Here is a 26,906-nt window from a genome sequence, read left to right as displayed (position 1 = left end):
AAGGCACCATCGGGGTGAGTGCAAAGGTCAGGGCTGCTTTCAATGTGGCATGCCCGGACAATTCAAGAGGGGCTGTCCCCAGCTCCGCTCAGAGGCACCGAGAGCTCCGGCGATACCCACTCCAGCCAGGGTGTTCGCTATCACTCAGGCTGATACAGATGCCAGCCCATCAGTTGTAACAGGTCAGCTTTCTATTAATAACTCGCTTTACTCAGTACTGTTCGTGTAAAGCCCGCTTAGTTAATTTGGAAATTAGCAGTTGTTTATGATTATTTATGAAATTATTTATAGCTATTTAAATAATTTATTATACTGTTATTTATGTTATTCAGTATCTTGCATATTTTGCATTTCCGGTGTCCGGTAATTTTGGAAGTCGGCGTTTGGCTCAGTAGAAATCACAACTTAGTATGTTAGTAGTTGGGGACGGGTTTTAGACATTGGGAATGTCGGGAATGGCCGGGAATTTAGAATGTCCCAAAAATACCCCTTTAGTATGATTTATGTGGTTTTAAGGTGGAGGGGCAAAATGGTCTTTTTGCCCCATTAGTATTTTGTCTTTTAGTGAATTTTTTATTTGAAAATTAAATGTTTATTTTAATTGTATACTTGGCTGAAATGTATATTGCATATAGTTTATTCATTTTCTCTTTTTAGCAAAAAAATCACTAAGTTTAGAAAAAGATAGAAAATTTCCAAAATTTCACTCAAAGCTCTCTCTCTTTTCCTCTCTCTCTCGGCTGTGCATGTGGGTGAAAAAGGGTGGATTTTTGCTTTGATTTTCTGGTGGATTCTCACCCAAAGCTAAGCATTCTTCAAGCTAGGTTAGCTTCTTTAGTTTTCTCTTGAATTTTTGTTGAAAATATGATGATCCTTGCATGATTTTTAGTTGTTGTTGCTGCTGTGATTTTGTTGTTGATATATGTGGTTTAAAGCATGTTAATTGATGTTAATTGAGCTATGTTGAAAGCATGTTGGATTGATTGTTTAAAGTTTGAGTTTTCTATGCAAAAATGTGGTTTTTGGAGGAAAATATAGTGATTCTGTTATTGTGTTGTTGCTGTAGTTTCTAATAGCTTTCAGAGGTGATTTCATGCATATTTGAGTAGAATTAACTAGGTTTGAATGCATGTTTGTGGGAATTGCTCAAGTTTGAGTTTAGAACTCAAAGCTTGAGCTTTAATGGTGATTTTTGATTCTGTGGTTTCTGGGTTAGTTTGAGGCCTTAGAAATGTTCTAGGGAAGGTATAGAGCAGTGCAGGAAAGTTTGGAACCATTTGGGGTTGAATTGGTCGAGTTATGAAAAATTTGGTTTCTTTCGCGAGGAACCGGAATTCGGTTGTGCATCCGAATTCGAATGAGGGTTCGATAATTCCCGAACGGAATTCCGGTTGGGCAACCGTCTGTAGGTTGGGGAATTTTTCGAACCCTAGTTTTCCTCGTTTTTATGTTTTTAGGGGTATTGCCATGCTTTTTATCGATAGGGAAACTTTTTAGTTCCTAGTTTTAGTCCCCGGAAGTGATTTAGCGTGTCACTTATAGCGTTGTGATTTTTATGGTTTAGGAGCCGATGTCCGTAGCTCGGCTTCGGTTCCGGTCGGGTTGGCCAAGCACACTGAAATCGGAATCCAGGTAAGATTAGTATAACAGTATGCATATGTAGATTACATGTTAAGCGTGCATGTAGGAAGCCTGTTAGATTACATTAGTTATGTATATAGGCTTCGAACCATCCAACCCCTGTCACGCTCGGTACGAGTGGAGTATGACCGGCGGCGGAGTATGACCGGTTCGACCGATCAGGCTGACATTTGGTTGGTGGTTCCGTACTATTGACGTATCCCGTCGGTACGAGCTGGAGTATGACCAGCGGCGGAGTATGACCGGTTCGACCGATCGAGAGGATATAGTAACACGTCGGTACAGTGGAGTATGACCGGCGGCGGAGTATGACCGGTTCGACCGATCAGGTTGTTACGTGTCAATAGTACCGTCCCTATGAACGTTCGTAACTCGGTACCATGTTGGACATGGCGGTAGTGGCTCGGTACCATGTTGGACATGGCGATGGCGGGACTCGCATCGTGTTGGACACGGCGGTTAGAATTATGTATGATATTATTATGCTTTTCTTGCGAGTACGTCGACTCACAGTTTATGTTCATGTGTAGGTAAAGGCAAGGCTATAGCTGATGGACCGTGAGCGAGCTTATGAGATTGTACATGTCGGGGCGGTTAGGCCTGGAGCGTACGATCCTCGGGACAGCAAGGCTGAATTTTTGTAACTGGTCGTTTGACGACTTTTATTTTGATGTAACAGTTAAACAGTTAAACTTTTTGTAAATATTTTTATAATCGGGATCCCGAGTCTTTTGTAAGATGGTTTATAAGTTTAATTAAAAAGCAAAATTTTAATTAATCACGTTTTCCCATAAACCTCGTTGATTAGCAACGAGCTGCACAGTACGTTTAAAAATCACGTAATACGCCTAAGGTAGTTAGGGTGTTACAATTCGGTTCACGGTTCAGTAAGCCTTTATTGCTTTAGTAGTTTATTTTATTCAGTTATGAAAAAGAAAAGCCTGTTAGGAAGCATGTTAGTAGCCTGATAGTAGAATAGGCGCATGTTTCGTTTTTAATTTCCAAATTAAGCGGCATTAGTAAGCTCTCCTTGAATACGACCTGATATGCCAACTCTTGGTTTCGCAGGCGGTTCTAACTAGATGGACGCCAGGCGGACTACCAGGAGTCAGGGCAACTCCGTAGGGTCGAATCAAGGTCAGGGAGCTCAGTTTCCCCCACCTGCTAGGGGCCGAGGTAGAGGTCCCCGAGGCAGGGCTCGTGGCCGGGGTGATGAGAACCCGCCACAGGCTGCCCAGGCTCCCCCAGCCGATCAGGGAGCCCCGAACCGGGAGTTACGGTTTGCGGAGATGCAAGCCCGGATCGAAGAACAAGACCTCGAGATTCGAGAGGTTGAGACGGCGGGGTGCTCTGCCGGTTCCGGTGCCTATAGTTCCGGTGGCACCCGCCTCGCCGCCTGTGCCGAGATAGTGGTGGCGGCCCATAGATTGGAACCATTATATGAGAGGTTCCGGAAGCAAGCACCTCCGGTATTCCTGGGAGGTCCGGACGTGATGAAAGCCGAGCAATGGCTGACGGTGATCACCAAGATACTGAATTTTATGGGTGTCACCGGTAACGACAGAGTGGTGTGCGCCACGTTTCAGTTCCAGGAGGACGCTTTGGTATGGTGGGACATGGTGTCTCAGATCCATGACGTCACCACCATGACCTTGGAAAGGTTCCAGGAACTCTTCAACGCAAAGTATTACAATGAGGCGGTCAGAAGTGCCAAGAGGAAAGAGTTCGTTCACCTGACCCAGCGGGAGAACATGAGCGTCACTGAGTATACTACTCAGTTTGATCGGTTGGCGAGGTTAGCCTCGGGAATTGTGCCGACCGACTTCAGCAAGAAGGAGAAGTATCTGGACGGGTTGAATCCCAAGATCAGGCATGATCTGATGATTACCACCGACGACAGCACCACCTATGCTCAGATGGTGGAGAAGGCAGTGCGAGTTGAGGGCGCAGTGGGGTGTATGTCAGAATCAGCCAGTACTCCGGTGAGTGGCGGAGCTCCTACCCCTCCTGCATCAGGCTATAGCAGGGGGAGTAGTGGTTCGGCCATTGATCAGAGGAAGAGGGCACCCACTGCTTCCGGTGGCTCGAGTCAGAACAAAAGGTTCCGGGGGAACCAGAACAGAGGGAGTCGTCCTGGTGGTAATGAGACCCGATTCTCCTATCCCGAGTGCCCTAGCTGCAAGAGGCACCATCGGGGTGAGTGCAAAGGTCAGTGATGCTTTCATTGTGGCATGCCCGGACACTTCAAGAGGGAATGTCCCCAGCTCCGACCAGAGGCACCGAGAGCTCCAGCGATACCCACTCCAGCCAGGGTGTTCGCTATCACGCAGGCTGATGCAGATGCCAGCCCATCAGTTGTCACAGGTCAGCTTTTCATTAACAACTTGCTATATTCAGTGCTGTTTGATTCTGGGGCTACACATTCTTATGTGGCGGCCAGAGTCTTTAGTAAATTGGGTAGACCCTTTGATAGATATGAATCAGGGTTTGGAACCACATTACACAGCGGAGAATTGGTTATCTCCAATAGGTGGATTAGGTCTATGCCAATCAGGATAGATGGTAGAGAGTTAAGCGCTGATCTGATAGAGATGAGCTTAGTCGAATTTGATATTATTTTAGGAATGGATTTCCTATCTAAATATTCGGCGAGCATTGATTGTAAAAGGAAGATGGTGGTCTTCCAACCGCAAAGTGAAGAACCGTTTGTTTTTGTGGGTTCAGTTCAGGGATCTCGGATCCCGGTGATCTCGGCTATGTCAGCGAGAGAATTGTTGCACGGCGGGTGCTTAGGGTTTCTGGCCGTGGTGGTGGACACCACTCGGCCAGACACCATTCGGCCAGAGGACATCAGAGTAGTTCGGGAATTTTTGGACGTTTTTCCCGAAGAACTTCCAGGGTTACCACCTCAGCGGGAGATTGATTTCGTGATTGACTTGGCACCAGGGGTGGAACCGGTTTCCAAAGCCCCGTATAGGATGGCTCCAGCTGAACTTAAGGAATTAAAGATTCAGCTCCAAGGGTTGCTTGACATAGGGTTCATTCGGCCCAGTGTATCACCTTGGGGAGCCCCGGTTTTGTTCGTCAAGAAGAAGGATGGATCTATGAGGATGTGCATCGACTACAGGGAGTTGAACAAGCTGACGGTGAAGAATAAATATCCATTACCTAGGATCGATGACTTGTTCGATCAGCTTCAGGGGAAGACAGTCTTTTCTAAGATTGATCTCCGTTCGGGTTATCATCAGTTGAGAATCCGAGAGGAGGACATTCCAAAGACGGCTTTCCGCACTAGGTATGGACATTACGAGTTTCTGGTTATGTCATTCGGACTAACCAATGCTCCTGCGGCATTCATGGACCTGATGAATAAAGTATTCAAGGATTTCCTCGATATCTGTGTGATTGTGTTTATCGACGACATCCTCGTGTACTCTCAATCAGAAGAGGAGCATGAGTTACATCTTCAGAGGGTACTGCAACGACTTCGAGAACATAAGCTTTACGCCAAGTTCAAGAAATGTGAGTTCTGGTTGTCTCAGGTGTCCTTCCTAGGGCACATTGTGAGTAAAGATGGGATCAAGGTGGATCCCGGGAAGATTGAATCCGTCAGGGATTGGCCGAGACCGAAGACAGTGACAGAGATCAGAAGCTTCTTGGGATTAGCTGGGTACTACCGTAGGTTCGTGGAGGGGTTCTCCAAAATCTCAATGCCCCTAACCGAGCTTACAAAGAAACATCAGCGATTTATCTGGTCAGATAAATGTGAAGCTAGCTTTCAGGAGCTGAAGCAGAGATTGATTACTGCTCCGGTACTAGCTTTGCCTTCGGACAAGGAGAAGTTCGTAGTCTACTGTGACGCATCCAAACAGGGTTCAGGGTGTGTGTTGATGCAAGCCGACCGGGTTATCGCTTATGCCTCTCGTCAGTTAAAAGATTATGAACAGCGATACCCGACTCATGATCTAGAATTGGCCGCAGTGGTTTTTGCACTGAAGATTTGGCGGCATTACCTTTATCGGGAGAAGTGTGAGATCTATACCGACCATAAAAGTCTCAAGTATTTCTTTACTCAGAAAGATTTGAACATGAGACAAAGGCGTTTGTTGGAATTAGTGAAGGATTACGATTGCGAGATCCTCTATCATCCCGAAAAAGCCAATGTAGTGGCCGATGCCCTGAGCAGAAAGGGTCCCGGGCAAGTAGCTAGCATGGTTCAGATCTCACCTCAGCTAGCAGAGGATATGGTTAGATCCAGCATTGAGTTTGTGGTAGGTCAGCTTCACAACTTAACGCTGCAATCTGATCTGTTGGAAAGAATAAAGGTCGCTCAGATGACAGATCCGGAGTTAGTGAAGATCCGAGATGAGGTGTTGGCTGGTCAAGCCAAGGACTTTTCAGTGTCAGATAGTGGGATGCTTTTGTATAAAGCCAGAGTTTGTGTTCCGAACAGTGTGGAACTTAGAAATGAGATCTTTGAGGAGGCTCATTCTACCCCGTATTCTCTGCATCCCGGCACCACCAAGATGTACCAAGATTTGAAACCGTACTTCTGGTGGAGCGGTATGAAGAAGAATTTGGTAGAATTCGTATCGAGATGCCTCACTTGTCAGCAGATTAAGGCTGAACATCAGAGACCAGCAGGGTTGTTGCAGCCTCTAACCCTACCAGAATGGAAATGGGAAGATATTACGATGGATTTTGTGGTCGGGTTACCTAGGACCACGGGTTTGTATGATTCCATCTGGGTAGTGGTGGATCGATTTACGAAATCTGCTCATTTTCTGCCGGTCAGAACAACATTTTCAGTGGATCAGTTGGCGGGGCGTACGTCAGAGAGATAGTGAGACTTCACGGGGTACCGAAGTCTATAGTTTCGGACAGGGATCCGAAATTCACCTCCAAATTTTGGCAAAGTTTGCAACGGGCAATGGGTACAAAGCTAAAATTCAGTACAGCATTCCATCCTCAGACAGATGGTCAGTCCGAAAGGACAATTCAGATATTGGAGGATATGTTGAGAGCCTGTGTTATGGACTTTGAAGGCTCGTGGAGTAAGTATCTACCGTTGATAGAATTCTCTTACAACAACAGTTATCAGAGTACAATAGGGATGGCTCCCTATGAACTGTTGTACGGTAGGAAATGCAGATCCCCTATCCACTGGGATGAGACAGGGGAGAGGAAATACTTAGGTCCTGAGTCAGTACAGCGGACCAATGAGGCAATAGAGAAGATAAAAGCTAGAATGCTTGCCTCACAGAGCAGACAGAAGAGTTACGCAGATCCGAAACGCAGAGATGTTGAGTTCCAAGTAGGGGAACATGTGTTTTTACGGGTATCTCCGATGAAGGGGATTAAACGTTTCGGGAAAAGAGGCAAGTTATGCCCTATATTTACAGGACCTTTCAAGATTCTCGAGAAGATAGGTCAAGTGGCATATCGGTTAGCATTGCCTCCAGCCTTATCAGCAGTTCACAACGTATTTCATGTCTCGATGTTGAGAAAATACGTTTCAGACCCCTCTCATATACTCAGTTATGAGAGCCTTCAGCTTCAGCCAGATATGACATATGAGGAACAACCAGTGCAGATCCTGGATAGAAAGGATAAAGTCCTTCGGAATAAGACCATAGCATTGGTCAAGGTTCTCTGGAGAAACAGTAAGGTGGAAGAAGCCACCTGGGAGCTAGAGTCAGATATGAGAGCTCAATATCCAGAGTTATTCAGGTTAGATTTCGGGGACGAAATCCTTTTAAGGGGGGGATAGTTGTAAAGCCCGCTTAGTTAATTTGGAAATTAGCAGTTGTTTATGATTATTTATGAAATTATTTATAGCTATTTAAATAATTTATTATACTGTTATTTATGTTATTCAGTATCTTGCATATTTTGCATTTCCGGTGTCCGGTATTTTAGAACTCGGCGTTTGGCTCAGTAGAAATCACAACTTAGTATGTTAGTAGTTGGGGACGGGTTTTAGAGATTGGGAATGTCGGGAATGGCCGGGAATTTAGAATGTCCCAAAAATACCCCTTTAGTATGATTTATGTGGTTTTAAGGTGGAGGGGCAAAATGGTCTTTTTGCCCCATTAGTATTTTGTCTTTTAGTGAATTTTTTATTTGAAAATTAAATGTTTATTTTAATTGTATACTTGGCTGAAATGTATATTGCATATAGTTTATTCATTTTCTCTTTTTAGCAAAAAAATCACTAAGTTTAGAAAAAGATAGAAAATTTCCAAAATTTCACTCAAAGCTCTCTCTCTTTTCCTCTCTCTCTCGGCTGTGCATGTGGGTGAAAAAGGGTGGATTTTTGCTTTGATTTTCTGGTGGATTCTCACCCAAAGCTAAGCATTCTTCAAGCTAGGTTAGCTTCTTTAGTTTTCTCTTGAATTTTTGTTGAAAATATGATGATCCTTGCATGATTTTTAGTTGTTGTTGCTGCTGTGATTTTGTTGTTGATATATGTGGTTTAAAGCATGTTAATTGATGTTAATTGATCTATGTTGAAAGCATGTTGGATTGATTGTTTAAAGTTTGAGTTTTCTATGCAAAAATGTGGTTTTTGGAGGAAAATATAGTGATTCTGTTATTGTGTTGTTGCTGTAGTTTCTAATAGCTTTCAGAGGTGATTTCATGCATATTTGAGTAGAATTAACTAGGTTTGAATGCATGTTTGTGGGAATTGCTCAAGTTTGAGTTTAGAACTCAAAGCTTGAGCTTTAATGGTGATTTTTGATTTTGTGGTTTCTGGGTTAGTTTGAGGCCTTAGAAATGTTCTAGGGAAGGTATAGAACAGGTCTGGAAAGTTTGGAACCATTTGGGGTTGAATTGGTCGAGTTATGAAAAATTTGGTTTGCTGCCTGCGAGGAACCGGAATTCCGGTTGTGCATCCAGAATTTCGGATGAGGGTTCAGTAATTCCCAAAACCGGAATTCCGGTTGGGCAACCGGTCTGCCGGTTGGGGAATTTTTCAGAACCCTAGTTTTCCTCGTTTTTATGTTTTTAGGGGTATTGCCATGCTTTTTATCGATAGGGAAACTTTTAGTTCCTAGTTTTAGTCCCCGGGAAGTGATTTAGCGTGTCACTTATAGCGTTGTGATTTTTATGGTTTAGGAGCCGATGTCCGCCGCTCGGCTTCGGTTCCGGTCGGGTTGGCCAAGCACACTGAAATCGGAATCCGGGTAAGATTAGTATAACGGTATGCATATGTAGATTACATGTTTAGCGTGCATGTAGGAAGCCTGTTAGATTACATTAGTTATGTATATAGGCTTCGAACCATCCAACCCTGTCACGTCGGTACGAGTGGAGTATGACCAATGGCGGAGTATGGCCGGTTCGACCGATCAGTCGACATTTGGTTGGTGGTTCCGTACTATTGACGTATCCCGTCGGTACGGGCTGGAGTATGACCAGCAGCCGGAGTATGACCGGTTCGGCGATCGGGAGGATATAGTAACACGTCGGTACGAGTGGAGTATGACCGACGGTAGAAGTATGACCAGGTTCGGCCAGATCAGGTTGTTACGTGTCAATAGTACCGTCCCTATGAACGTTCAGAACTCAGTACCATGTTGGACATGGCAGTAGTGGCTCAGTACCATGTTGGACATGGCAGTAGCGGGACTCAGTATCGTGTTGGACACGGCAGTTAGAATTATGTATGATATTATTATGCTTTTCTTACTGAGTCTGTCGACTCACAGTTTATGTTCATGTGTAGGTAAAGGCAAGGCTATAGCTGATGGACCGTGAGCGAGCTTATGAGATTGTACATGTCGGGGCGGTTAGGCCTGGAGCGTACGATCCTCGGGACAGCAAGGCTGAATTTTTGTAACTGGTCGTTTGACGACTTTTATTTTGATGTAACAGTTAAACAGTTAAACTTTTTGTAAATATTTTTATAATCGGGATCCCGAGTCTTTTGTAAGATGGTTTATTAGTTTAATTAAAAAGCAAAATTTTAATTAATCACGTTTTTCCATAAACCTCGTTGATTAGCAACGAGCTGCACAGTACGTTTGAAAATCACGTAATACGCCTAAGGTAGTTAGGGTGTTACAGTTCGATTCTGGGGCTACACGTTCTTATGTGGCGGCCACAGTCTTTAGTAAATTGGATAGACCGTACGATAGATATGAATCAGGGTTTGGAACCCTATTACCTGGCGGAGAGTTGGTTATCTCCAACAGGTGGATTAGGTCTATGCCGATCAGGATAGATGGTAGAGAGTTAAGTGCTGACTTGATAGAGATGAGTTTAGTAGAGTTTGATATTATTTTAGGAATGGATTTCCTATCTAAATATTCGGCGAGCATTGATTGCAAAAGGAAGATGGTGATCTTCCAACCAGAAAGTGAAGAACAATTTGTGTTTGTTGGTTCAGTTCAGGGATCTCGGATCTCGGTGATTTCGGCCATGTCAGCTAGAGAATTATTACACGGCGGATGCTTAGGGTTTCTGGCCGTGGTGGTGGACACCACTCGACCAGATACCATTCGGCCAGAGGACATCAAGGTGGTTCGGGAATTTTTGGATGTTTTTCCCGAAGAACTTCCAGGGTTACCACCTCAGCGGGAGATTGACTTCGTGATAGATTTGGCACCAGGGGTGGAACCGGTTTCCAAAGCCCCATATAGAATGGCTCCAGCTGAACTTAAGGAGTTAAAGATTCACCTCCAAGGGTTGCTTGACATAGGGTTTATTCGGCCCAGTGTGTCACCCTGGGGAGCCCCGATTTTATTCGTCAAGAAGAAAGATGGATCTATGAGGATGTGCATCGACTACAGAGAATTGAACAAGCTGACGGTTAAGAATGAATATCCATTACCTAGGATCGATGATTTGTTCGATCAGCTTCAGGGAAAGACGGTCTTTTCTAAGATTGATCTCCGTTCGGGTTATCATCAGTTGAGAATCCGAGAGGAGGACATTCCGAAGACGGCTTTCCGCACTAGGTATGGACATTATGAATTCCGGGTTATGTCGTTTGGACTAACCAATGCTCCTGCGGCGTTTATGGATTTGATGAATAGAGTATTCAAGGATTTCCTCGATATCTGTGTGATTGTGTTTATCGACGACATCCTCCTGTACTCTCAATCAGAAGAGGAGCATGAATTACATCTTCAGATGGTATTGCAACGGCTTTGGGAAAACAAGCTTTATGCCAAGTTCAAGAAATGTGAATTCTGGCTATCTCAGGTGTCCTTCCTAGGGCACATCGTGAGCAAAGATGGGATCAAGGTAGATCCCGGGAAGATCGAATCCGTCAGGGATTGGCCGAGACCGAAGACAGTGACAGAGATCAGAAGCTTCTTGGGTTTAGCTGGGTGCTACCGTAGGTTCGTGGAAGGGTTCTCAAAAATTTCAATGCCCATAACCGAACTTACAAAGAAGAATCAGCGATTTATTTGGTCAGAGAAATGCGAAGCTAGTTTTCAGGAGCTGAAGCAGAGGTTGATTACCGCTCCAGTGCTAGCTTTGCCTTCAGACAATGAAAAGTTTGTAGTTTATTGTGATGCATCCAGACAGGGTCTGGGGTGTGTGTTGATGCAAGCCGATCGGGTTATCGCTTATGCCTCCCGTCAGTTAAAGGATTATGAACAGCGATACCCGACTCATGATCTAGAGTTGGCCGCAGTGGTTTTCGCATTGAAGATTTGGCGGCATTACCTTTACGGAGAAAGGTGTGAAATCTATACCGACCATAAAAGTCTCAAGTATTTCTTTACTCAGAAGGATTTGAACATGAGACGGAGACGTTGGTTGGAATTAGTGAAAGGGTCCCGGGCAAGTAGCTAGTATGGTTAAGATCTCACCTCAACTAGCAGAGGATATGGTTAGATCCAGCATTGAGTTTGTGGTAGGTCAGCTTCACAACTTAACGCTGCAATCTGGTCTGTTAGAAAGAATAAAAGTCGCTCAGATGACGGATCCAGAATTAGTAAAGACCAGAGATGAGGTGTTGGCTGGTCATCCAAGGACTTTTCAGTGTCAGACAGTGGGATGCTTCTATATAAAGCTAGGGTTTTTGTTCCGAATAGTGTGGAACTCAGGAATGAGATTTTTGAAGAGGCTCATTCTACCCCGTATTCTCTGCATCACGGCACCACTAAGATGTACCAAGATCTTAAACCGTACTTCTGGTGGAACTCAGTATCGTGTTGGACACGGCAGTTAGGGTTATGATCAGGGGTATGGGCGTCTGATCATGACCGGGATTTATGTATGAGTATTATTATGCTTTTCTTACTGAGTTTGTCGACTCACAGTGCTATGTTTATGTGTAGGTAAGGGTAAGGCTAAAGCTGATGGACCGTGAACGTGCTTATGAAGGTTGTACTTGTAGGGCGGTTAGGCCTGGAGCGTACGATCAGCGGGACAGCAAGGCTAATTTTTGTAACTAGTCGCTAGGCGACAATTATTTTGTATGAACAGTAAACTTTTGTAAATGATTTTGTAATCGGGATCCCGAGTCTTTTGTATAAATATTTATGTTTAATTAAAAAGCAAAATTTTAATTAATCACGTTTTCCATAAACCTCGTTGATTAGCAACGAGCTGCACAGCATGTTTAAAAATCACGTAATACGCCTATGTTAGTTAGGGTGTTACACCCAACTTTTATAAACATAAACCCTAAAATCTCAAAGAAACAATCAAAGGTAGCTCTTGATACGACTTGTTAGCGTTTTTTATCACTCATAAAATATGCAATAACAAGATTTAATTCTATAGATAACATATTACATATAATTATAAGTATGAAAAACATAAATCTATAGAGTACGTTTGTCGATTCGAAGAAAAAAACTCAAATAGTGGAAGCGTACCTTAATCCATAGATAGTGATGATCTTAATCCATCTTGTAGAGATAATCTTTGTGGTAATATTAGGTAATGATCATTCAAGAAAATAAGACTTGGTGTCTTCTAATTTTCTCTCTTGATGGGGGAAGATGAGAAGAAATTTTCACTTGTTTCTTGAGGACCACTACCAATTTATAACCTCATAGCTAGGTTATTAATTTTAAGTATTTCTAATTTAGCTCCTCAATAAATTAGAGATATTGCTTAGGGTATTCATACATTTAATCCATTATACTTTAAATACCCAATGACCCACAATTACTAAAATGATCACTTTATTTTAGGCCAAGCTTCAAATAGCAATACACTAAGTAGAAATTACATAATATATAGGAAAATTATAAGAATTAATATTTTTATGGCATAAATAAATAATGTTTTGTGGTTATGGATATTTAAGTTTTTATTTTTTTTTTTTACATTAATATAGACTTTTTTTATACCATATTTTTGTAAAACATTTTAAAAATCCCATATATTAAGTTTTTTTTTTTGTTTTATTTTTTTTATATTATATTAAATCAAATGCTTGACTCAAGTACCAATGGCGATGTCTCTGTACGTGTGTGGAGAAAAGCAGTGGGATCAAATGGTTAGAGTTCCCAATGGGTGGTTTCCAGTGCCAGTTGATGAGATCCCGACCGTTAGATTTATTGTCAGAGATGCGATTCCAGTCCTTGAAAATCTCTTTACGCGCATGGTTGTACCTTGGGGCTGTCCCAACCGGGTCGCGAATCTAATTTTCATCCGAGTAGTCACACGATTCAGGTGAAGCTGGGTTGGATAAGCCGCTTGTTTTGGAGAATTAAATTGATCGATGATGAGAATGCGAAGGAATTAAAATAGTGTTTCTTATGGAAGAGAGAAGGAGAAAGATGGAGACAAAGCAGATAATAAAAACAAAGGGGAGTAGAGGAACCTTCTTATGGTAGAGATTGAATATTATAAAATCTGTCGTAGACATCGTCACAGCATCAAAAGTAAGAACTAAGAAAATTTTCTAAAACATGCAACAATTAGCTGATTTATAGAATAAATTTCAAAATTTAACGCATTTTTTGGAAAGAAAAGAAAATGTGTAATAGTCTAGAATATCATAGAATGCTTACTTCTTCCACTGTAATTCTAATAAACTAAGGACTTTCTCTTCCTCTAATTCCCATTATATCACTCTAGGATTGCTACCAAATATTATCAAGTATAAAACTTTTCAATTCAATAAAATACCCATACAATTTTGAGTAGCAAAATATTATCAAATTTAACATTCCAATATAGCTAATAAAAGTTCTTTTTGGCTCAACCACAGCCTTTTTTATATTAAAATGTCAGAATTTTCGGGCTAAGTTCACCAAATCTAAAAGATAAATTTTTGTTTTAAATACATGGCATAAATTAAAAAGACAAGAGAATCATATCTTGCCCATAATTGAGGTTCAACTCCCCTACATTCCAAGATCAAGAATGGAAGCTTGGGCTTCAATGCTTTCAAATCCTGGTAGTTTTTACAAATCATTTCTCTAAGTCATTAACAAAAGTCTTTATTTTGAGTTAATTGTGTGTTATTATTTGTTAATCTTAGTTTTTTAATAAATATAACCGGTTTCATTATTTTATAAATTTTTGAGTTCTTTTGTGTGGTATTATTTATTTTTATTTATTTATTATGGAACCAGTTCTATTTATATTTATGCCTCAGTATTTTTGAAATTAATCTCCACCTTTTCATAAGAAAAACATAATAAGCAGTTTTATGAGGTATTATGTGTTATACATTTTGTTGTGGAACTAATTTTGTTTTTAATTTATATTTCAGTGCTTTAGGAATTGATTTCTTCTTTGTGTTTTAATTATAAACGGTTTGAATTGTTCTGTGTTATTTATTTTTATTCATTATGTTATAGAACCGTTTTTTTTTAATTATAACCGGTTTGAGTTATTTGGTGTTATTTGTTTTTATTTACTATAAGACTGTTATAGAACCGTTTTTTTTAATTATAACCGGTTTGAGTTATTCGGTGTTATCTATTTTTATTTATTATAAGACTGTTATATAACCGGTTCTATTTTAATTATAATTGGTTTGAGTTATTTTGTATTATTTATTTTTATTGATTATGTTATAAAATTGGTTCTATTTGAATTATGACTGGTTGAGTTATTTATTATTATTTGTTTTTATTTATTATGTTATACAATTGATTTTATTTTAGTTTATATTTGAGACATCTAACTCCGGTGACTTTTACAATATCGGTTATTTTTTCAGCGACTTTTTCGATACTAATGACTTTTATTGAATTATTTATTTTAGAAATTGATTTTTAATTTAATTAATTTGAGAAACCAAATAATTATTAATTTTTAGAACTGGTTCTATTTGTTAGTATTCATTAATTGTTTATTATATGTTTATTTTATTATAATCAATTATTATTATTATTATTATTAACTATCCATATTTTGTTGATCACTAAATTAACAGTTATATATTTTAATAGTAGAATTTAAGTGTATATATATTGATATTAAAAATTTTAATTCTATTTCAATTTTCAGATATTATATATATTTCATATTTTAATTTATCTGAGCATATGTAATTCTTTGTGAAGAACGCATACACATGTTTTGTATTTGATTTTTTTTCATCAATTGTTTTTCTATGTAGTTGATTGTTGTTGATTAATTCACGTTTGTAATTTGTAGGTTGCTAAGATTAAGATGTTGATTGTTGTTCGCCATTGTTTGTTTTTCAATTTGGCTTTGTGCTTGATGATCGGCGATGGCAATCAGACCTTGAGGATGTTTTCAACACTCGATTATTGATCAATCGTGAGAAAAAAAATTGACAATAAAAAATTGAAGATTAGAGACAGAAGATCAAGGAGGAGAATCATAGAGGGAGAATTGCAGAGAGGAAATAATGTTTGTTTGAAAAAATTATGGAATTTTGTAAGGTAAAATTGATTTATACATGTTATTTTTCCCTATTATTAGCGGTGATTTCTTTTTTTTCATAATTTTTTTTGTTATATTTTTATGTCATAAAAAATAAATACTAGCTATCATATTTCATTATCCATACACTAATATACAAATAAACTCATAACGATCATTTCAACAAATTAATTGCACCAAACATAAACATAGTATACGAAAAACATAATAGGTTCAGATTATTTAGTTAAAATCATAATAATAAACTAACAAATATAAAAAGCCAAAGAGCAAAAAAGATCCCTACAATTTATAATTTGGATTATCCATTTCAAAAAGAATATAATATGTATTAGAGTTGAAGTTCTGGAATAATAAACATCAGTCACATTCACACACCTAAGGAAAAAGTTAAAATAAAATCCAGCTTCCTTTGGCCCTTGCACGATTGCCAATTCAATATATCTTTTCACAAAAAAAAAAAAAAAAGGGACAATTGAATATATCAATCAAATAAAAATTGATACAGCATTTTTTTTAAAAAAAAATAATAAAAAATTATTAGTTTATATTTGGACCCGAAGCTTAACCGCCAAAAAAAATAATTACTAGCTAGATTATATTAGATAACATTGTAGTCTTTTTGACAAAACCACAAAAAAAAACATATTGTAGTCTTTTTATGAATTTTTGTTTTATATTTTTCCTATATTTTTTTTTTCACTAAGTTTTTTCTTTATAATTAATTTATATTTTTTTAATAAGAATTACTCAATATATTATTTTTTGTATTTTTTAGTAGTCTTTGTGCGTGTAGATACGTTGCTTGAAGTCTCTTTGGAATATCTTTCTACCTAAGTACAAGAAATGATAAACACTGTCACTTGTACATGCTGCCACGTCATAGTACAAAAAATAAGATAACATTTGCCTGCCAATGCGCGGGACTTCCGAAGTTGCACGTGGACTTCACTCGGTTTGAATTCTTATTTGAACAGGTGGCACGTGTTCGAAGTGACTGTTGGTGATCCGACGTGATTCTGACCAAGGGTCTCTTCAATATTTGGCTCATTAATGCTGACTAATCTGCACCTCAAATTACTCCCAAAAATTAGCACGCTTAGACGGTTGCTCTTCAGTTACAATTTAAGTTGTTCCGTTAGTTCTTATAGATATTTCTATGTGAAATTTCGTCAAAATATAAAAAAAAAATTATTTTAAAATAAAAATAAAAAAAAAACAAAAACCACAATTTTTTTTATATTTTTCTTCCTAATATATATATTTTTTCACAATCGTTTTGTATATGTTTTTTCTTACGATTTCTTTATCACTTATTCTGGATTTTTTATATTTGGTTACATTTTATGATGTTTGACACTAATAATAAGAGTATATGACCATTTATGGAATTTATTACCGCCTTTAACATTCTTTTAGGAATGGCATTTTTTTACATCAACTTTCATGGGGTTTTTTATTTCTTAATGATCTTAATTTTCATTTTCTTATGAATATTTTTTTCTCTGTATAATTTTTTATACAATATTATTCTTTTGGTGAATTATTTTTTATATTATTATAGAATAATAAATATTGTGGTATAAAATTTAGCATATGTTATATTTTCTGGTAAATTTGACATATGTTATATTTTGTGATAAATTTAGCACAACTTTTAGCATATGGTAAATTTGGACCACTTTATATACTACCATGGAAGTTCAATTTTATGAAAATGGTCTGAAATATGTATATATGCCACATTTTTAGCTCTTCATTAGAAATACTTTTAATATGTACATATCCTTAATCTCTTTATTTATAATTTTAACTTTCTTTTTTTCAATTATACATAACTTTGTAAGCTTATTGTTTACTTGTTAGGTGATGTTTTCCCATAGTCCTTACTCTTTTATTTTTCTCAAATTAAATAAAATTATGGTAATAATTTGTATTCTTTTGTCATATTTAGAGTTGTGCGTTTTGTTTTATTTGCACCTACTATTAATGTTTTTGTCATTTCTTTTTTTTTTTTTAACCTCAAATTTTCTTTCTTCAAAAATTTTTACTCCATTTTTGCTTTTAATCTTTTCAGATCTCTTTTACAAGTTTTCATCATTTTTCTCCTATTTATTTTTTCAATTTTCTTACTAGTACATATATAATAGTATAAATAGGACTATAAAATCATACATATCATATTAATCATTTTGTTATTATTCTTTTTTTTTTAAAATAAAGTTTTGTTAATTATTATATTTTTTTTTTCTAAACTTTGCTTAAAACAAATAATGGTAGAACAAATCATATAGACTTACATTTAGACAGAACGACTAATGATCTTAACTTTAATAAAAGAATCTATACCACACTGTGTTATTTGTTAAACATAACTTCTTTTAGCAATTGTTTAAACATAATTAATGAAACTAAGATATATAATTATAAGCGACAAATTTTAACAAGAGTTATGTATCTCTAGCACATCCTCCACACCTAAAATATATATATGGAACATTTTTCAATAAGTATTATCTATTAATGGTTATTAAACAATTTAACTATAAATATTTTTCTTTTGAGAAATCAGTCGTGTTTTTCATTACTCCAATAAACTTTTACAACCCATTCAGCACCCTTTTTCAAAGGCTTGAAATTAGCTTTCAATAAATATTAATTTAAAAAATATTAAACTATTAGATTTTGATCAAATGACGCATAATAAAAGAAAAATTTTAATTTTTATGTTTAATTTAACTACTTAATTAAAAAAAAAATAAATAAAAATATCATTTTTTACAGTATATAAAAAATATGCTTATAGTGTGATGGGAAACTGGTTGTCACATCTGTGGCAATTTCTTACCTTTTTTTAATTACAATCAAATTAAGATAAAAAGAGTGCTATATACTCCTTCTTTTTACTACAATTGTTATTCACTTGTACTTTTTTTTTTTGTTTTTTCAGTTTTTGAAAATTTTAGCTAGATTTATCTATGTTGCAGTTCTAAGTTTGTTGTAGTTTCTTTTAGATCACTTTTTTATTTTTGGAAGTTCATTTTCTCTTTTACTATACTATCATGCATCTCATAGTAAAAACATGGTATATTAGAATTGTTCTATGTGTTTATGTATTTATGTGTTTATCATTTTTGATACTTAATCATTTAAATTAACTAAGATTAATTTAAAATAAATTTTGTACTTTAAAAATTATCATATTAATTTAAAAGAGTTTTAAATTATGAATTCAAATTTATGATTATAACAGAATATTTATGTATAATTTGAGGTTTTATTATGAATAATTTTAGCATAATTATTAAAGTGGTTAATATGTATTCATTCTAAAAATTAGTAAAACAAACAAATTAACATAAAATAGTGAGTGGAAAAAGGAGTACATATCAATGTAACCTACGACTTCCATTATTGGTCAAAACCGAGGGAGTATAGACTAGCCTTAAGATAGCTTTGTTTTCGTCCCCCTAAAAAACGTATGTGTCTATACTGTTTCTCAAGGTTGATCTTTTGACCAAGATAAGAGGAAGTGATATATTTTAGTGTGATATCAACTCTTAAGGCGACACACTAAGTTAAGTCACAAAATCTCAAATAATGGGTTACACTCACAAAGCGTAACGAAGCTTCATAGTGGTTAGTTGTTAACTTGGTCAAAAAGCAGTACTTTATATTTTGAAAAAGAAATAGGAGATATTTAGGTTTCAAAATAATAAAAATAAGACATGTCTCATAGTGTTATCTCATATTTTATCCACCTAACGTGGCATGTCCACGTACGCCAAAACTAAAGACACGTGGAATACAACCTTGTCAATAGCGGGGCAAATTCTCCTTACAAGGCATGGCATAACCATCAAGCAACAAGCAAAAAGAGTTAAGAAATCTATCAAGAAGCTGCACAACGTTGTCTAGCTCGCCAAGGGGAGTACATAGGCCAGCCAGGAGAAGCTTGTATGGCAAGCCAGGGATGGAGCATAACTTGGCCGGCCAAAGGGATATTGACAAACAAAAAAAGGGAAGCCTGGCCTTTGCAAGGAATATTGTACAAAGGTTGGCCAACACTTGCCAAAGCTACCAGGCACTTGGTGTTGGGCTTTGTGCCATAAATTAAACTTATTTTAAATGTAATCTTCTATATTCATTTATCAGTAAAGAAACAGATTTATTTTCATAACTTATTTAATGTGTTATTTCGTTCATGTGACCATTTATTTCTTTATTTAATTTATAAATTCATCCAAATCCTTATAACATTGATATTCTTTTTTATTATATTGTTAACACAGTGGAAAGTAATCAACATTATATGATTAAATGTATTACTATGATTTATCAGTATACAGGGTGTTGACCTTGCTTTTAGCCAACGACAATTAGTTAATTATTAAGCGATTAGAAATATAATAAAGACATAGCAAAAACCAATAAACAATAAAGGACACCAGGTTTTAAAGAAGTTCGGCCCCTTTAGTTCGGGAATAGTCTACTCTCCTTAGACTGTATTGACTTGAGAACAACGAATAAAGTATTTCTTCTCTCAAAGCTCTCACAAAGAAATCTCTAAGTGTTTCTCTTAGGTCTCTCTCTAAAGCAAATCTCTTGATTCCTTTTATAGTACATCACTATTTAAAGGGACTTAATGCGTGAGGGAATGTTTCCCTTCTGCTTACAATATCGAAAGAATATTTATTACATAATTAGAATACATGAAATGGGTGATTGAGATAGCCTACCGTATCCTTCTAATTCAATCCCATTATTGTAGGGATTGCCTTAGTACTTTGGTTTCACGATATCAATTCTGAAGTAGCCAAGTTTTAGTACACATCTCGGAGAACTAACCTCATACTTTGCTCAAATAATCTGCCCTTTACTCTACTCGGATAAGAAGACTTTGTGCGTGTAGATACGTTGCTTGAAGTCTGTTTGGAATATATTTCTACCCAAGTACAAGGAATGATAAACACTGTCACTCGTACATGCTGCCACGTCATAGTACAAAAAATAGGATAACATTTGCCTGCCAATGCGCAGGACTTCCGAAGTTGCACGTGGACTTCACTTGGTTTGAATTCTTATTTGAATGGGTGGCACGTGTTCGAAGTGACTGTTGGTGATCCGACGTGATTCTGACCAAGGGTCTCTTCAATATTTGGCTCATTAATGCTGACTAATCTGCACCTCAAATTACTCCAAAAAATTAGCACGCTTAGACGGCTGCTCTTCAGGTACTTGAATGCCTAACATTTACTTTGGGGGGGGGGGGGAGCGAAGCATTTAAATTTTGAAACGATTGCCCTTCTTCACTAATCAACTTATAAATAGGGCATAAATTCCTAATAAACTACTTTTAGCATTTTTAATTTTTGAAGATTTAAGAGCAAGAAAGCTTTTCCTGTTAAATTCTTTGAAGAATTCCCATGAAGTCCCGATCAGTATCATCCCAACAACTCTAAAGCTTCAAACAGTGAGTAAGTTCCTCACCTCTTTCTTTTTTTTATGCTTGAATATTTGATTTTTTAGATTTCCATTGTAGAAAATTTGATAGTTCTTGAACTTGTTCTACGAAAACCGTAGAAAATCTAGGTTTAGGAATATGAGATTTTGATTATGTTCAGCCATGTGACTTGACTGTGATTGCATTTTGATTTTGATTCCACGATATTTGGTTTTAGTTGCCCATTCAGGGATTAGTGAAGATTAACCCTTAATTCAAAGTCTTGAAATTCAGGGTTATAAACCTAATATCATGCAAAATCCCTTTTTTAATTCTTCAATCGGACCTGGTCGGCATATTCAATTTGTTTTTATTCGATATCCCAGCCAAATACTCATCTTGTGTCCTACCTTTTATAGATGAACCTTGGTGAGTTTTGGGGAGGCGAACATCATATCAACCAAGACCTTCTTCAACTTTTGCACGAGGATCATCCTCGTCTTTGTGCCAGTCCGTCCTCATCAAGTGACGGTCTTTCCAATTTGAGCTTTGAAGACTAGGAGATAAGCAGCGAACTTGCACCTTCTCTAGAACCCAAGGTGCAACACCATTTTTTATCCCGCCATATCACAGGTGAAGGCTACGGACATTTTATCTGGGAGCTCAGGAAGGGGTGGATGTGATATTTGTCGTCCAATTGGACATACATTGTTTGACCAGACATAGTTGACACTATTCCCGTACGTCGCCCAATTTCTGCTGCTGTAGGTACACGTATAGCCACTTTCACTATGACCGTTACCAAGCACACTAATCAAGCTCCGTTCAGGGATAGAATGATGGCGCGTACCAAACAAACAGTTAGAAGATCTACTTTGGCTGATCCTCATGTGGCTCGGCTTGCTGCTGAGGAATAAGACAATGAGGGAGACGTCGAAGTCCAAGAGGTGGAGGATCAGGGCGAGGTCTGTCCTGATACTCCATCTAAAGCCGAGGAGGACAGAGTTGCTTGAGGATTGCCCTTTGGAGGTTTCACTGAGGAAGGGGAACCCGTGTCCGAGGCTGGTGAAGTCTTGCTAGAGGGTGAAGATTACTTTACTGAGGAATACACCGAGGCTGATCCTCAGTGAACACAAGGTGCCATAGGAGCTCAGTGGGTTTCTCCTCCATGTATAGTAACCCAAGCCAAGATGAAGAGTTTGGAGAAGCGGCTACCTTGGGGATGTTGACTGCTTTTTCCCCTCTCTAAATCATCGGGCAACTAGTCCAAGGTAGGTGTTTTGTGCCTGGATCAGCACTCATACCAAGCAGGGTTCAATGCTGCCTTTGCCTCCATACTTCAAGAAGATTACGAACTACTACCACCTTTGTCTGACCCAATTTACTCCTAAGGGCATCAAATACTTATCCGCCCTATTCATCCTTTATGCCTCGCAAGGATGGAGCGAGCCATCCCCGCACGACACGAACTGGATTTTTCGACCTGAAGTTAACTCCTAAGTAGAGCAAGTTGAGGTATTTCTACTTCTCTCAACTGGATGAAAAGTGGTTGAAGGCACTGTTGACACCGATGTCAACAAAGTATGACATTTTGTGGACTAGTACTACTTCGTCCAGGGCATGGATACTGTCGCCACTCGGTTCCAGTAAATTCCCTCGTATTGTCGCCCTCCTTTCACATTAGGACTCAGGGAAAGGGCACAAAATATTCTTCAACTTTCAGAAGCTGCTCGGAACATCACTTTGCTGGCCACTGAGGCCAACTATGTTAAGTACAAACTCTTCCCAGGGGACTTTGTGTCGAGGCCCGTGAAGGAGAAGAAGAAAAAGGTAAAGCCAAGCCAGGCTGGTGTGATCGAGCAGAAAAATGAGCTCATTCAACTCAAGCGTGAAGCTAAGTTGAAGGGAGACAACGAAGCCAAGCAGTATGCTCAAGAATATTCAGAGCAGAAGAGGCCGAGCAAGAAGAAGCAGGCTGTTTCAAATGACCAAGCACCAGTAGAACACGCTATCAGGATTAGGGAACCTAATATGTTTGCTTGGCCATCTGCTCCTGTGGAGGGAAAAGGGAAAGCCGTCCTGGTGCAGTAGGAGGAAGACTCTCCAGACGATGATATTGTGTCTATGCTTGTTCGGCCAAATGCTCATGCCGCGTGCAGGGTATTTTTAACTTGCACTTACTTCTTTCACGATATGCTTTACATCGTATTTGCTTCTAACCGTGTCATTTTGTTTGCGCAGAAATGTCACAAAAGGTACTCAAAGCCTTGAAGAAGAGAGTGGGGGACACCTTGGGCTAGACTCCTCTTCCAAAAAGATCAAAAGGCGATGAGACTCCATCCAAAGAGAAGGGGTCGGTCGAACAAGTCATTGACCTTTCTGAGGAACGGCCTGCTGAGTACCCTTTAATCTAGAAGGTCTCGAAGTCAAAGAGTTCCAAAGGGGGAAGCTCGAATGAGTCTGATTAGACTAGGACCCCTTCATCGACCGTGGCGCTGAGCACGCAAGAAAAGAGAGGCAAGGACATGCTCCAATATTATGTGAATCGATCACTTCTCGAAGTGAACGATCAATTGTTCAGGGCAAACAATCAGCTATCTTTGGAACTAGTCTTGGGATGAGTCCTCAAGGAAGCTGCATGGGTAAATATTTACTTCTTTGTTTTTATTCTCTTTTCTGTAGTTTGAATTTTAACATTTTCCCGTGCAGGTCAATCTAAAGATGGCCTACACCTATTCCCGAGCCAAGTCCACTGCTGCCAAGAACCTTGCCACCACCAACACATTGCAGAGGGAGGTGGATGCATCTAAAAAGGAAGTTTAGGACGTGAGGAAGGAGCTTGGGGAAGTGAACTAAAAAACTTCTTACTGCTAACACCGGGGTTGAGGAGCTGACTAAGGAAATGCAGGAGATGCCCTCGACCGAGCAGCTAGAGGTAGATAACGACGCTTTGTCTAAGGAGATTTATGAGCTTAAAGACGAGAGGGAGAGTATCCGCACTCTTCTCTCAATGTTAGAGGGGATGTCCAGACTAAGCAAACCAGTGAGGAAGAGCTTAAGAAGTAGGTGGAACGCCTGGAAATAACCGCTCTTGAGGTCTTCTATGAATTTAGGAAGGCTAACCCAATAGGAAATTTTGATTACCTTGGTGACTCTAAAGGGATGTATCTTGATTACTATGCGGGTCAGACGACCAAAGAAAACCCCAAGGCAACCACTTCTATAGTTCTGACTGACGAGGGAGACAAAACTCTTGATGCTCAAGAATGTTGAACCTCCGGTCCGCACAGACCAAACCGATCCGTACAAAGAGCCTGGGATCCTTGCCAACTATTTTTTTTATCCTTTCTTCTTTCTTCTTCTTTTTATTTATATATGTGTCTATTCGACCCATAGGCCTCTTTTTGAGACAAAGACGACCGATCAAGCAATTCTTAAACTTGGGTTATGTTTTTTCATTTTAAGACAACTAGCTGACCTGGTATCTTTTAATGCCGGGTTTACCGTGCTTTGTTATCTTTTTCAATGAATACTATCCCTTGTTTTCATAATTGTCTGTGCAACTGTGTTTGTTTTTTGACCTTGTTATTTACTTTTACCAATGCTTTGTACGGGTATAGTTGCCCCCACGGTGACCGAGCAGACTTTTTACTCTTGGTCACCTGTATTGCCCAAGTATAATTTTTGTATGTTCGGTTCTTTGGATTCGAGCATACCTTTGTACACATTTAATGGTAAATTTATAACTTGCTAACAGAATTGACACAATCAAAATTTAGATAGACATCTTTATTCATTCATTGGTTGGAATATTTTTTTACCGTAGTAACTTACATAAAAGCTATTATATGATCTAATCCATTCTTTAGCTAAATTGAAACAAAACAAATTGCACTTAAAAGGAAATTGTACTTTCAAAGGTGGTCATCCGACCTGAGTACTTAGTCATTTCATCCGAAACCTTGGGCGAGATCCGCCCCAAAGGCTATTTACTTAAAAGTAAATGTTCTTTGATTTGGTACTTAGAGTGGTCATCCGACCTGGTACTTTTACTCATAGTACGTTCTTAAATGTTCCTCATTCTAATACCTTAGTACTACAACAAGTTCCATGTTTTCGTCATACCGCCCATGTTTGTATTGATTCTAGAACTTCAACCACCTGATATGGTCCTTCCCAATTTGGTCCAAGCACACCAGCCTTGTTCTTTTTACTCTCCAAAGGACCATATTTATTGATATGTTCTTTGTATTCGTCTTTCTTCAATTTCGTCCTGTGATTCTACTAGGAGGGCATGGTTAGCCTCTTGATCATAGGTCAATCTTCTATGAGACGGAGGTTCTAGTTCTACGAGCAACATAGCTTCATAGCCATAGGCCATAGCGAATGGAGTCCGCCCAGTTGTTGTTTTTTTAGTTGTGTGGTATGACCATAGTGTTGGGCCTTATGCCCTAAATAAAACTCTATTTCAATGTAATATCTATTGTTTAATTATCAATAAAGAGACAGAAGTATTTTCATCACTTATTAATGTGTCATTTGGTTCATGTTATCATTTATATGTTAATTTGATTTATAAATTCATCCAAACCAATATCACATTAATATTCTTGTTTATTGTGTCGTTAGCACAGTGGAAAGTAATCAAGATTGTGTAATTAAATATATATTCCTAGATTTATCAGTACACAGGGTTTAACTGATATAATAATCTACAACATAGTTTACTTGCACCTTCGATAAGTGCTATATCCTTTCCAGGACATTGGTTAAAGTAAAGCTTGGGTTGGATGCATGGAGTATGCATTGGAAGGGACCGATATTGAACTTGGATTAGATATGATAAATTTACCGTAATATCTATTCAATTCAATATCAGCTAGTTGATCCTAGATCAAATGATCTTAATCCTGACATGGTGAGGTTCGATCTCAAGAGTATTATTCATGTTCTTTGATTTGTTAGTTAAGCCTACTTTTTGGTTAGGGTGATACGTACATTTTGGGAACATGGTAGTGCAATTGAGTGGGAGCGCTAGTCATAGATATGGAATCTATAACTTCATCTGGACATAGAAGTGAAATGATGATTTCCTTCGAGCTTGGCTAAATAGATATAAATGGTTGAGTACTCATTTGAGTTATTATGTTATGAATAAAATACATTGAAGTGTTGGAAATTATTTTACCAGGATCTAAGATCTACTCACAAGTATGTTTATTAACACCCTAAATATGAACTTTCTAAAACGATGAAATAAACACGTATAAAGTTTAAGAAACCTTACATTGGGTGCAGCGGAATTAAATGACTCCCTCCGTTCAGATCTCTAACCCTTGTATCCTTTCTGTAGCAGAGTATTATCAAGATCTGAACCTGGATCTCTTTCAATGAATCCTTGATGCTAAAACTCCTTTGCTGATGATCTTTATTCACGATCTTCCTCACTATGATTGAGGTATTGCTTGCTGTGTGTGGGCACTACTCTAATCACTATGGTAATTTCGAAATTCTAAGGAAGAAGAGAGAGAGAGAGAGTGGCGGCCAAGGTAGAGAGAGAAAGGCTCAGATTTCTGATTCAGAAGTGTCAGAAGAAAAGTGTAATTTTCCTGAAGCCTTCACTATCTATTTATAGCATTCCACTAGGGTTAGGTTTGAATTATTTGGCATTAAAATAATGAAAATATCAGTTTAAATTGCCTACAAAAGTGGCCGGCCATGCTTAGTGAATTTGGGCCTCACGTTTTGCAATTTTGCAGTTTTACCTTTTCTGCATATGATTTTTTCAAAAACGCCAATATGTACGTATCACCCTGATCTAAAAGTAGGCTTAACTAACAAATCAAAGAACACGAGTAGCCTTTCAAGATTGAGCCTAATCATAACAGGATTAAGATCATTTGATCTAGGATCAACTAGGCGATATTGACTTGAATAGATATTACGGTAAGTTTAATAAATCTAAGTCAAAGTTCAATATCGG

Source organism: Cannabis sativa, chromosome 4, assembly GCF_029168945.1.
Source record: "Cannabis sativa cultivar Pink pepper isolate KNU-18-1 chromosome 4, ASM2916894v1, whole genome shotgun sequence".
NCBI lineage: Eukaryota > Viridiplantae > Streptophyta > Magnoliopsida > Rosales > Cannabaceae > Cannabis > Cannabis sativa.
Note: the sequence above shows the minus strand (reverse complement) of the source record.